The sequence below is a fragment of the Frieseomelitta varia genome, unplaced genomic scaffold, assembly GCF_011392965.1.
Source record: "Frieseomelitta varia isolate USP_RPSP 00005682 unplaced genomic scaffold, Fvar_1.2 scaffold_80, whole genome shotgun sequence".
In the NCBI taxonomy this organism is placed as follows: domain Eukaryota; kingdom Metazoa; phylum Arthropoda; class Insecta; order Hymenoptera; family Apidae; genus Frieseomelitta; species Frieseomelitta varia.
Genome location: NW_025110590.1, coordinates 127,216 through 142,348, shown reverse-complemented (window position 1 = coordinate 142,348; position 15,133 = coordinate 127,216). Strand labels below are relative to the sequence as shown.

General features: G+C 29.7%; 1 protein-coding gene across 1 annotated transcript in view; it reads left to right on the top strand.

Annotated features, from left to right (window-relative positions):
* LOC122536114 (limbic system-associated membrane protein-like) overlaps positions 1–15,133 on the top strand; it is a 50,237-nt gene that overhangs the window by 18,557 nt on the left and 16,547 nt on the right. The window lies entirely within an intron of this gene.

Sequence of the window (15,133 nt, the reverse complement as noted above, 5' to 3'; positions counted from 1 at the left end):
AAAAAAAAAAAAAAAAAAAAGAAAAAATATGATTACGTTCGCCCCCCGACAGCGTCCAGAAACATCCAGCGATTTCGATCGTCGTGACCATTCAGGGAACAATACCGTCTCTCCAGGATAATTGTAACTCGGATGAAACAAGGACGAAAACCGATGGCCCCTTCAGTTCCCCGACTTTCCTCGTTAAATATTCTCTACAGATGTTAAAACATTTCTGGCATAGTTCGACGACGTGGCGAGAAGGGGTGGGAGGGGAGGGGGCGAAGGCACAAAAGGCAGCCCGTAAACCTCTCGACCCGATGCTTTTCTTTCCGAACTATCTGTCGGCGATGAAAACGGAAGTTAGGTGTTGGATGGAAGTTGGCAAAAAGTACCGAGAGCATTTCAACAAACGGCCGTCTATCGGCGAGTGGTTCGTTTCAAGCCATTAGCAAAAGCGCCTCAAGTTTTTTTCCCAAAGCGTTCCGAAACCAAAGTTCAGGTGGAGAACAAAAGGGAGGGTTAACGAACTCCTCCTTTTGCCGCTGCCGTTTCGAGAGACTACTTCCGTTTCGACGGCGTCCGTCCTTTCCCCTCTTTTCTTTTTTTTTTCTTTTTTGTTTTTTTTTCTTCCTTCTCCGCGCCGATTTTTCTCGTCAATGCGCGCACATGCATTCAGGATGATTATTTATTTGCGCGCGTGTGTACGGTCTGTAAATTTTATATGTTCAAAGAGCAATACGGTGGTGTTTCGAGGATTTTGTTTTATTAATTGAGAGAGATAGGAAGATGCAGATTCTGAAAAAGTTATAATGGTTTCTTTGTACGTATTTGTTTCGCGAATGAAAAAAAAAAAAAAAAAAATCGGGGCATAAGAAATTACATTGCAAATTTTGAATATTTTAAAGTGGAACGGAAGATTTCGAGCGTTTTATTTATTAATCGAGAGCGGTACGCAGATGAAAAAGTGATGATGTTTTTTTTTTATACGTATTTATTTTCTGGTGAAAGTAAGTAGATCGGAAGGGAAAGTCAGGAAATTTACTGGATCGGCGGGTAAGAAAATAATATTGCTAATTCACTGTTACTAATACTTCTACGTGTAGAATAATTTTGAGCTGTTAAACTTACTGTTAACAAATTTTAATTACTATTGATTATGTAATTTGAATTTTCAATTTCAATTATCGCGTAGTCTCTTCAAACTATCGCGAACTCAATCAGAGCATTCTAATTTGTTGTTTAACTTCTTCAACGACGATTTTATCCTAGTATTCTAGATTTGTGAGACTTGTCAATCTCAGACTGTCTGAAAATCTCACACCAAAGCTGTTATAGGTTCTTCAGAATAATTCATACGTTAATTCCAGCGTAACAAATTACGTGCCATCATGTATAGTATAAATTAGTTTAGTATAGTATAGTATAGTATAAATTATTAGTTTAAAATTAAATTAAATTAAATTATTAGTTTGAAATTAAATTGACTTAAATTATTAGTTTGAAATTAAATTAAATTAAATTATTAGTTTAAAATTAAATTAAATTAAATTATTAGTTTAGTATGAACAAAATTATGTACGTATGATACTTTGATAGTTAATAAAACTTGACAATTTTACTAAAATGATTTACACTATATAAACTCTTGTCAACATCTTTCGAAAAATGCTCCAGTTTTAATTAACAAGTTAACCAATCGTAAGATCCATAGAATGTCCCAGTACACATTGTTTATGCTTGGTAAATATTTGAAATTTGACAAACGCGCGCAAACCTCCGATGACCGATTGTATCCTACTTGAACAGAGAGGACGGATCGCCTATAAATATTCGTTCGCAGCTAAAAACAATCCCTCTTTAATAGATTTACAAGCAAAATAAATTTCGCGTGTCAGCGATCGTCGGATTTTCTCCATCATGACACTGTGTAAAAAAAGTATATTTTACACGAGCGGAGCTCAGGTATATATATATATATACAATACATACACGCGTCGTACAACAGAGCCAAAACAAACATCGGGTGAAATATTATTTGCCCGCTATTTATTTATTGCCGCGCTATATTACTTCATACAGTGAGCCGTATACACGCTTGAATTTCTGCAACACGTTCGTTTCGTTCCATTTTTATCTTATTCCGCGCAAATGTGTTATATATATTTTCTGCTGCTGTTCTCTCTCTCTCTCTCTCTCTCTGTCTCAAAATATGCTTCACTTCGTTCTCCATCGACCGGGTCGAGAACGAAGTGTATCGAACGAAGAAGAAATTACTCGCTGGAACTTCACCATTGTCGTTAATCATCTGAAACGCCTCGGCGAACATAGGCGAACTTCGTCAAATAATTTGCCACCTTTAATAAGATCGGTCGCGTTTATGAAAAATCGACTTGAAAATTACGAGGCTCTGAAGCGAGAGGGCTTTATAAGATCCTCCCAACTTTGCAGAGGCGTGTAAAGAGAACCCCTCGGTGATATTACCGAGCCGGTATTTCAGTGAAAACATCATTAGCCCGGAATGAAGTCGTTATGGTTGTGTCAGAAATCGAGCGTTAAAGCGCGGTGCTATTGCTCTGTAACTTCTGAATGTTTGCGTTGAATCTTAATCCGCGCGACGTTGTTGCGATTTGCCCCTATAGCAAGAACATTCAACGACTGTTTGCTTCAAAGATCAGTTGTTTTGTCTCGTGGTGCTGCGATTGTTTAAATTTCAACGAAATTTGTGTGAATCGAAGACGAATTGGTTGAGGAACCAGGTGAATTCGGATTTTGAATGTTCATAGGGAAATTGAGAGAGGCTGAATTAATTTGCAAAGTATGAAAACGATGTAATAAAACTGATAACGTGGAAAGTTGAAATAACATCTGCCACCTGTGCAGAAATATGCATAATTAAATAGAAGAGAACTAGAAATGAATGATGATACTGAAATTGTGTGATAGTTTTCTGTAGCTCGATCTTAATTTCATTGAAAAATTACATATTTATGTTAATATAAAATATATTATTTTATGACGATATAAATTGGAAAGTTTAAGTTAATATAATATAATATAATAATTAAATTGATATAATATAAATTCGAAAATTGGCTGTACAAAATTCGTGAAAGATACAGGAACAAAATTCAACAAGAAACTTTGAAGAAACTTCGTTGAAAAAATGGTTTAATCAGCTATTTCGCAACGAAATTCAAACGTTTTTATATTATTTAATAATAAGAATTTCGTTTATTAGTAATACGTCTTGACTAATTTTAACTCTTGACTTTAAGTATTGACTATTGTATCATAGGATTGCAGATGATTATATGTAGTAACTTGCATTGTATTACAAAAAATTTTAAGTATTTAACTTTGTTTTGTACTTTATATTTTCTCTAATAAAGACTGGTTATAAAAATAAATCAAATTGAAAATTTTAAAATGAGCCATTCAAAAATATAATTTTTTTTGTCTCCCAATGTTCATTGATACAAGTTAGGTGTGAAGAAATAATTGTAGTGAATCATTAGTACGCATTTTCTCTGAATTTGCTGAAATGTCCGAAAACTTATGAGCTTAAGAATAAAATATATGTGTGCTCGTATATTTCATTCTTATATTTCTATTTCTACAAATATCTTAAATTGATTAAAATGAAATAAATTGAGAATAATAAAACCTGATGATACTACTGTACAACTAATACTGTACAACTAATGATACTACTGTACTACTAATACTATAAAGTGAAAAATGCATGTTTACTGCAATTTTGTTCTAACATAACATTTTATAAAAATTAATTACTCAGTTAAACATTTCAAATTTAGGAAGAGGTTCACGCGACACGAGATAGAAGAAATAATATTTTTAGAAAATATATATCTGGCAAATTATTTCATTTATTTAGTATTTAGACTGGTTCGTGTGTCGAAATCTTGGAAATTAATGAAAAATTTGCGCAACCCAATTTTTATTAGAATATAAAAATTTAAACGACTGCAAAAATGAAGTGTCTGATTCAATTGCAAATGTTTAAAAATAATTTGTATTTTTGAGAGTATAATTGAAGCAATGAAATCTCGGTAGGAAATTATTTAATATTTTTAAATATTACAAAAAGCACTCTGTCTTAAATATTTTGCACATTTTCTTTATATTTTTATACATAAAAAAATTCACACCATTGTAATGGAAAATATACAAATTCCTGGCGACATTTAAAACAGAATTGCCAAAGTCTATCATTCTAGAAAAATATCGTTCCTCCTGGGAATTTTGTTACTGGCGCCAAAATGCCTAATAGATAAGCGGACGGACAGGGAAGCATATTTATTTTATCAAAATAGAAAAATATTTCAAAATCCTGTTTCTCGATACTACGTGAAGCGCATTTCGTGTATTTCGTATGTATCTTTTTACATTTTACGTGGATTTCACGCAATTTTGTTGCTTAATGCAGGCAAATCCTAGCGATATAAAATACACAAATTCCCTGTCACGTTTAAGTTCAAAAATAATAGAATCGACGAAATCCACGGTTCTAGGAAAATATCGCGCCGTTCAGGATTTTATTACTGGCGCGGAGAGATAATAAATAAGCGGCGATCAGGAAAGCGTACCAATGGTAGAAAAATATTCGGTGGATTGGACTCTTCGGAGACTAACGCTGCAACACTCGGAATATTTTTTTATATTTTTTCGCATTTCTCGCTTTGAAATTTCCGGCAAATTCGTGAAAATCCACAGTCTAGTAGCACAAGGTTTACAAATCCGCGTTGACATTTAAATGTAAAAATAAGAAAATTATGGAAATCCACCGTGCTAGAAAAATATCATCGCATTCGAAGTTTTATCACCGGCAATGAATAGAGAAACACATTTGGCATCTCCAAGTAAGAAAACTGTGCTTAAAAATTGTGTTTTGCAACTTTATATATTTTTATATTCGATCGTAATTTGAATATTGTGTGTCTCAGATTGTAGTGTTCAAACTTCGCCAAATGTGCAAAAATAAAACTAAAATATTCGTTAAAAAGTGAGAATGTTACAACGACAAAGAGCTGCAAGTTGACATAAAGTTGTATTTTGCTTAATGCGTGTATTTTAAAGTACACATGCTACTGAATTTATTGTGAACTGGATTTCATCTCGACTGTATCGAATTTCGTATAATCGATTCATTTCGTGTAAATACTTTCAAAGATAATGAATATTTTTTTCATAAGTAGACTTGGCGGGATTAGAAAGTCAATTCTTTTCGTATTGATTGTTTTTGTCACGAAGTTTTATTGAAACATTTTTTGCCACGTGATATTTTAGTCTTACTTTTACCTACGACGTTTCAACAAAAAAAATCAGGAACATTCTGCTTCGTAAATATATAAAAATCCGTAATTTAATAAAATACTTGAACATTAGACAAAAATACTATCTCATACCACACAAAGACAATAAACAAACAGCAAATGGGAAAGCGTATTCATTACTTTAATATTAAACAACTAGTCTTTGATGCTTGTCAAAATGTTCTACGTATAAATCATAATTTAAATGATGATGATTAGAATAAATCGATTTATACAATTGCATTACTGTGCAAACATAAATCAATATTATTTTTGACTAGAAAAATATCCGCGTCTTTCAAGCAATTGTAAAAAAAGGAAATCTGAATTGTGTGATGTTAAATTAGGAAAATGTTTGAAAATGGTGTTTCGAAAACAGGCGAACCTTTATGTATTTTGTATAATTTCTCTCCTTCACGTTGCATGCATTCTGTGAAATTTTAAAGGCACAAATGAAATACTTAAAACAGTAGAAAAGTACCGTCGTTGCTTCATTAACGATAATTATTTACAATTAATTATTTCGCTCAGAATTACATTACAAATCGCTATACCAATATATCTTACTTTATAACTTTTGCGAAATTAAACATTTTTTTAACCCCCCTGTGTGTGAAAATCCGCGACACCAGAGGGATAGCAAGCCGTTCCAAACAAACACCATAAATAAACAACGAATGGTAAATATAGATATTGTCTCAGATTAGAGAAACATCGAAAAACTTTGGTCTTGCGACAAACGTAAACAACGCTGGCCGGCGTAATAAAAGTTGAGGAACGAGTGTTAAAGCATCAGTGCAAAACGCCGATCGATCATTCGGAAATCACAGGTTGTAGAAACGCCCGGTAGCGTTATCGTCGCCGATCGGGTTGGGAGTGGGGGGTTGGAGGGGGGCTCGAATTGATTCGAGGTGGCGAGCGGTTTCGCGCGAATACGGAAACTCGATGACGACATTGATTAAAAAGAAAAAAAGAAAAAAAAAAAGATAGAGTATTTTCTCGCATGTCGCGCGACATTTTTACACGAATTTATCGACCCGCTGCTCGCTGCCCGAATGTCTTTACGACTGGACGTTCCGTTTTTGGCAAAAAGAGCCAGCTGACAATGAGCGACGAGTGGAAAAAAAAGGTTGTAGCAATCGTCGAACGTGGTCACAATCGACTGCGTGACCGATTAATTATCGATTCTCTCTACGACCGATTAATGCACCTCCATTCGTTTGAACTCGTTCGTTTCTCCGCGTTAATTTCGTTTCGATGAATTCCGGAAGCAGGGATGCTTGGCTGCTGGCTGCTCCGTCGACCAATTTTCAAATCAACGAGCGAACATAACCGCTAATAGCGAATTTTATCTTTGCTCGCGATTCGTGTCTACTCTCGCGCGTGAACCGAGGGTTTTTCAATTAAGCACGAGTACATTATTCGTCAGTTCGGGGTATATTGTTCGAAGTATGTTGTAAAATGTAGCATAGTATTAACACATTATTTTGAGATATTTTTAAAATTATTAAACCTAAATAAAATTTAATAAAATTATTAAAATTAAATTATTGGAACTATATAAGAAAATTATTAAAATTAAATTCTTAAAACTATATAATAAAATTATTAAAATTAAGTTATTGGAACTATATAATAAAATTATTAAAATTATTAAAATTAAGTTATTGGAACTATATAATAAAATTGTTAAAATTAAGTTATTGGAACTATATAATAAAATTATTAAAATTGTTAAAATTAAATTATTAAAACTATATAATAAAATTATTAAAATTAAATTATTAAATCTATATAATAAAATTGTTAAAATTAAAATATTAAAGCTATATAATAAAATTATTAAAATTAAATTATAAAACTATATAACGAAATTATTGAAATTAAATTATTGAAATTATATAACAAAATTATTAAAATTAAATTATTAGAACTATATAATAAAATTATTAAAATTAAAATATTAAACCTATACAATGAAATTATTAAAATTATTAAGATTAAATTGAATTAAATGAAAATTAAAATTAAATTATTAAAATTACATAATAACGATAAGCATGTTTCTTGTTAGCGTTTTTCGATATACACGTTGCGTATTCTTTTAAAACATTCAATGATACGATGTAGAGAAATTGTAGTTAAAGGACTATATACATATTCCTTTTCTGAAACATTTTTGCAGACTATGGCGCTACGTAATAGTACCAAGTATGTTCTTTCATCTCGTAATACGCAAATGTTCTATATTCTTTTATCAGACTTAGCACATATGTGAGAAAGTTTCATAGTTAGAAAAGAACAGGTTTTTTTTAAACGTCTTTTAACGTACACACGTTGCATATTTATTCCACACTCGATTATGTCACGTGAAAAAGTTACGAAAGTAAAATAAAAGTTCTGCTTAATGGGCGTTCATACTGATGGTTCAATTGGGTTAAAACACTTCACGCTAGTTATTTCATTGACTGCGTACGGAGAAAGCTTTGTAATTTTATAATCGCTTGCAATCGATTTGTTACTGATTTCAGAATTCTTTAATTAAGAAATATTTGATCGTTTCTTCTCGCTATTTTTCTTTTTTAAAACTTCCTAAATCTATATACGCGTTACAAATACGTATGTTGTAAATATTCAATCGGTGATTGTGATAATTTGAGCACGTTATAAAATAATCACTCTTCAGCCTTTCCATCGTGCATTTGAGATCATTGTCGCATTGTTGTAAATTGTTTGCTCTTTGCAACGAATTAATTCGCGGCATATTTACATACTCTTGAACATTTGTTGTCCCGTCGATTGATAACAACAATCCCTGTGTTTCACGCTATTTTGTTGCGTTCACACAAGATCATCAAAATCCATACAGTCTTTTCAGAGTAAAATATAAATATTATATTGTTCGCTGTATTATCTTATTATAGTTTATTTCACAAATATTTATAAATATATTTAAAAGAAGAGTGTGCCAGTACTTTTCTGACACTCTGTATATATACATAATATTATATCGTTTAAAAAGTAATATAAAAGTATATTTATATGTTGTTGTCAAATATATTTCTCTTCGGTTCTGTCTTTCAATCTGATCACGAATCTGAAATAAAATACATATCAAAATTAACGAGAATGGAAGAAAATCGAAAACTTAAAATTTATAATAATTACAACCGCTGGATAACAGTTTATTGAAAATGTGGGAAAAGAAAAAGTAATATTGGAGCATAAATGACCGAAATGATGAATTTCATAATGGACGTAAATCAAAATTAATTTAATTCTGCTTATCCATTCAGGAATTCAGATATTTTAGTAACGAGTATATGTCAGCCGCATGTATATGTCATTTGAACATTGTGTAACCTAAAATTATACATATTTCAGAGAATGCGACGACAATGTAGAACGTATAGTTGAAAGGGACATAAAAAGAAAGGGGACAAAAGAAATCAACGCGGAGGAGAGAAGAGAATGGAAAATTTTTATTATACTGCGAAATGAATAAATAGAATGTCTTTTCAGTCGACTGTTCTATACGTTGGTCTAATGCGAAAGATAAAAGCTTCAAAGGAAATTATTGAAGTATAACGTACAGAGGCGAACGAAAGACAAGCGACAGCGTATTTTACGTATTATCCTACTAAACGATCATCTCGTTGCAACAGTGTATGAGCAAAAGTGAAGGAAAAATGCTCGCGAGAGGCAGTCACCGTACGTAAATACGGTATGATGTGATTTTACAAAGCGATTTAAGTACTTGTATATTTGGCTCAAAAATATTAGAACACCTTTCAGCTTTGATATTCCAACTGATAGAATATCGTGAATAATAAAATTCGTGCATTTTATTTTATAATGCAGTTGTTGGTGTGATTTAATTTTGTGACATTGAAACATTATAATACATTTGTTAATGTGTTAGTTCAGAGGTGGCTAACTGGCGGCTCGTGAATCGTTGCCTCTACTTTCTTGATTGCTAGCGCTCTTTTCTACTTGTTTAGTAGGGAGATTAACAGACTGAATGGAGGGGGTAGCGCTAGCTACAGGAAAGTAGAGGCAAGGACTTACGAACCGCCAGTTAGCCGGCTCTGTATTAGTTACAGTTATTGTACGTTTAATAATGTTTAATAAATAATATATAATATAATATATAAACGTTTAGCAAATAATGTATAATATAATATATAAACGTTTGACAAATAATGTGTAATATAATATATAAACGTTTGACAAATAATGTATAATATAATATATAAACGTTTAACAAATAATGTATAATATAATATATAAAGGTTTAACAAATAATGTATAATATAATATATAAACGTTTAACAAATAATATATAATATAATATATAAACGTTTAACAAATAATATATAATATAATATATAAACGTTTAACAAATAATGTATAATATATAATATATAAACGTTTGACAAATAATGTATAATATAATATATAAACGTTTGACAAATAATGTGTAATATAATATATAAACGTTTGACAAATAATGTATAACATAATATATAAACGTTTAACAAATAATGTATAACATAATATATAAACTTTTAATAAATAATGTATAATATAATATATAAACTTTTAATAAATAACGTATAATATAATATATAAACTTTTAATAAATAATGTATAATATAATATATAAACGTTTAACAAATAATGTATAATATAATATATAAACGTTTGACAAATAATGTATAACATAATATATAAACTTTTAATAAATAATGTATAATATAATATATAAACTTTTAATAAATAACGTATAATATAATATATAAACTTTTAATAAATAATGTATAATATAATATATAAACGTTTAACAAATAATGTATAATATAATATATAAACGTTTGACAAATAATGTATAACATAATATATAAACTTTTAATAAATAATGTATAATATAATATATAAACTTTTAATAAATAACGTATAATATAATATATAAACTTTTAATAAATAATGTATAATATAATATATAAACGTTTAACAAATAATGTATAATATAATATATAAACGTTTGACAAATAATAATGTATAATATAATATATAAACTTTTAATAAATAATGTATAATATAATATATAAACGTTTAACAAATAATATATAATATAATATATAAACGTTTAACAAATAATATATAATATAATATATAAACGTTTAATAAATAATATATAGAGAGTTAATAATATCCTACATATTGTATACATTTCGCGACGGAATAGAAGACATTCAGAAATATTGAAAGAATATTGTGTTCGACCGAGAATTTTCTTAATCCTTCGTTTCTGATGTTTACTTTGTATAGTAACTGTTCGTACAGCCCCAAGAATTCTACAGATACCAAGAATTTCAGTGAGAAATGAAAAAACACGCGCAAGAAATATCTTCGATGTAAAATATTAAATGTACATCAACGTTAACATTAAAAATAGTTCGTTTACGCGAGAAAATTGAATGCTGAATTTAATTGTTGAAATATGAGACAGAAGTCGATGTGTGATATACAGTTGTTTGAAAAACGGTGAAAATTACGTTGAGAAATGTCGGGGTGATCGACCGAGAGTAATAAAGTCGCGAGGAAGGCGTGCAATCTTAAAGCATGCATCGAATTCTGTATTAACTGCAAGGTAAGCTGTTAAAAATGGGGTAACAGCTAATATTAGAGCAGTGCAAAGAGTGACAGAGCATTGTAAATATCTAGAAAGACGAAAGATGGTAAAAAAGCGACTTTTTTGGTAACAAATCGATACAAAGTATGATCGCAATTTTCTGAAGACTTGAAACATTTTCTAACGAAAATAGTAACGACGATAGAAAAGGAAACTCTCTTTTGTATTTTTCATATTTACCTTTCATAGATAAATTCGGTGAAATTAATGTTAAAATAACTTTCAAAGTAATTCTTAGGTACAATCTTTTTTGTAGAGAATGAAAATGCACATTGATTGGTGCATGAAAAAATATGCAATCACATTAGGAAAAATTCAAAAACTGATCTCGAGAGGAAAACTCGCAACGTGTGTCGTTCTGAAGCAAACAACTTTGTCTTGACATATATTTTTTTTTTTTTTGTTTCTGCAAAAATAAGATAGACAAAATAAGAGAAATATTCAGAATATGTGGAAATGAACAACTTTGATTTCTAGAGTGTCAGTCGACAAATTATACGAAAATATTTTACCCTACAAATATTTCCTATTTCGACAAGCACAACGTGCCTTTTACAGTTTATTGGAGAGACACGAAAAAAGTATGAGAGTTATTTTTACAAACTGAAGTTAAACTGATTTGATTTTGCTATGGAAAACAGTAATACAAAAGTGTATCGACCGCCATATAAATTTACAAGGGAAAAAAAGATGTATGCTAGATCTAGCTGCGATATGGAAGAAAAATGATCAACTTCCGCTCCATAAATTTGCTAATCCATTTTCAAACTTTTGATTTAGTTACCAAAATTATTCCGCTAAAAAAATCGTGCTTGCCGCATTTGCGTTACTAATGAGTTATCGATTATTGATCGTATTAATTCTTTCAGGCACGTTCCCATTAAAATTCAAATCCCGTTCTCTGCCACGTAGCCTAATGAATAATAATACCTCGGACAAAGAGAATTTTTATAATCATGTACTCTCCTCGCAGATATAACAACTATTTAGAGATTTAAAATCGGTGAAACAAGCCTGGATATTTATATTTTCTTATTTTACGAAACATTTATAATTTCACGAATGAATTAAAAAAATAGAATCACCAAAGAAGCCTTGGTATTCGTAGAAATTTATCAGATTTTTGTCAATTTTTGTCCACATTTGTTGTAGAAGAACTTATAACTTAACGTATATATTATGTGTATTGTAAAAGACATAAAGAAACTTTTAATAAATTTTTTTAAAGTAATAAATAAATAAATAATTATTTCTTTAAAGTAATAAATAAAGACATAAATAAATAAATAATTATTTCTTTAAAGTAATAAATAAATAAATAATTATTTCTTTAAAGCAATAAATAGAAACATAAATAAATTTTTCATAAAAGACATAAAGAAATTTTTAATAAATTTCTTTAAAGTAATAAATAAATAAATAATTATTTCTTTAAAGTAATAAATAAAAACATAAATAAATTTTTAATAAAAGGCATTAAGAATTTTTTAATAAAGTAATTTATCAATTAAAAGTTTGTTCGAGGATGTTTTTAAATTCGAAATTTTAATCCATGGAAGGAAATCACACGAATTGATTAATAATTTGGATTTGTTCCAAATTTGATACAATATAAAATTTGATACAATATGATAAAAATATAATCATGACGGTCTTGCACGATATTCATTGTCTGTCTTAATGAAATTTCAAATAACGGTTTATAAACTTTCAAAATACTATATATGGCACACATAATGTATTCATGTGACTTCTCTGTATTCGAGTATTTTCATGAGAAATTATACATATATGTGTTTCACAATCAAGTAATTATCACTAGCTGTAACCTGAGTTACGTTGTTAAATTATAGGGCAATAAATAAAACATTTATTCTCCATCATAAATCCTAAATTTGTTAGACATTTGCTTATTATTTTAATTAATAAATAAATTTGCTTAAGTTAGGGTTAATCTTAAATCCTAAATTTGTTAGGCATTTGCTCCCATGCATGAGACAAAGTGTAGTTATCCATAGTCCAGCGTCTAGTCTATTGCGTTTCAGTTTTCGATAAAGAATCTCACTCAATCTCTTCGAAGATGGTTTTATATAATATTAGCAAATTACTCTGATTTGACGTTGTAACACCTATTTCTTTGTTATTTGTATTGTTGCTAAAAAAATAAACTCTAAATTAACTTCTTGTTTGCGTAATATAGCTTTACTGCTAGAAACTTTATCTTTTGCGAGTCTTTTGTCTTCCTGGACTAAAACAATCGCTATTATAGAATATTCTTCTCTTGATCATCTTCACTTTTCAAATAGCGAACCAATTTAACCATGCTTGGTTAAACATTTTAACCATATCAGTCCCATTTTTCGATTTTTAACTTTGAAGTATTCTTTTCCTTTTAATTGTCATTGCCTTTCGTGCACTAAATTTCAAAAGAACTCGTTTGCAAATATTTTAAGATGTTACGTCTCAGTGGATATGAAAAATAAATCGTACACATGCCAGCCTTATTATTGATCAATAATCATAGTAAATAGTTAAACGCTATCAAATACATCTTTCAATGCAAAGACATTACGTACGAAATATGTAAATATATAAAATTCAAGAATTTTCTCTTGTTTACGTGAAATGAAATAAGTTATGTACATTAATAAACTTCCACCAAACAAAATTCCATGCTAATTTCAAATTAAAAAAGAATTCGTTTCAAAATTTATCCAGGGTGTATGCGTCCCACCGAGACCCAAAGAATTAAACGTAACAAGCAACACTGCACGGTTGGAATGCTCCTCGCGGAAATGTTTACCAACCTAATAATCATACCGCTGCAACCTTGGTTAAATGGAATTAAATATTTATTACTCGGTAGAATGCTCTGCAGTTTCTCCGGGACGCGCACGTCCCATCGGGCGGCTTGAAAGTTGAATCGTTTTCTCGAAACAGATTCTGTCTAGAATTCAAGACTTCGCTGTGTCCGAAATAATGTGAGATTTAATTATAAGAAATGTACATATATGTATTTAATAGTGGCGCTGGCGATTAAACATAGATAACGAATACAAATTAATCTACAAATGATCAATCCGACTACTCCTCCACGACTCAATCAATTTTTTTCTTCTCCCACCACTCTCATACTTTCCCTCTTTTCACGTATTCCCCCCGATGTGCCTGTTCTTCCTCTCTTTACGACCCTTCAAAGTTATCTTCCAAGCCTGTCCTTCCTTGGATCATGCTTATAATTAAACGCACTACAGCTAAAAGTTGTGGTGGAATGACGTAACACGCACGTCGACAATTTTTTGTCCTAAATTGCAACATTCTCTCAGTTTTAGGTATATTTAAATAACCCAAAAACCAAAAAACCCAAAAACAAATGATAACTCTATTACTTCTTAATAATTTATTAATTACTCTATTACTTCTATCCAGTAATATCGTGACGATCAGTTCAAAAGGAAAAGAAAGCGACGAATTATATGTAGAAAATTTTATTCTATTTGAAAGTTAATACAGCAATAATCTCTAATATAGTTTAACAATAAACACACACTAAACGTCAATGTATTTAACTAAATTATAGGTTATATTAGGCATAACATAGGTTACGCTGTAACATATTATATATTATATATTATAACATAACATGTTATAATAAGTAAAATTATATATTTGGTCACTCGTTATGGTCCGCAATCAGTTGCCATCGCAAGTAGTTAAGGATATTTATAACTAATGTCGTTTTCCGACACTGTGGAAAATTCTATTCTATTTAAAAGTTAATACGGCATTAATCTGTAATATAGTTTAACAATAAACACACTAAACGTCAATGTATTTAACTAGAATATAGGTTATATTAGGTATAACATAGATTATGTTATAACATATTATATATTATATATTATAACATAACATGTTATAATAAGTAAAATTATATATTTAAGTAAAACAAAATAGGCAAAACAAATAAAAAATTCTCAATAATTTCTATCCAGTGAATTATTGTGTACGGTTTGGTGACTCGAACCATTTGCCAGCGCAAAGGATTAAGCCTGCTATTAATGCTACAATATGTAAAATATATATATATATATAATTATACGATTTGTACAATTATACAATT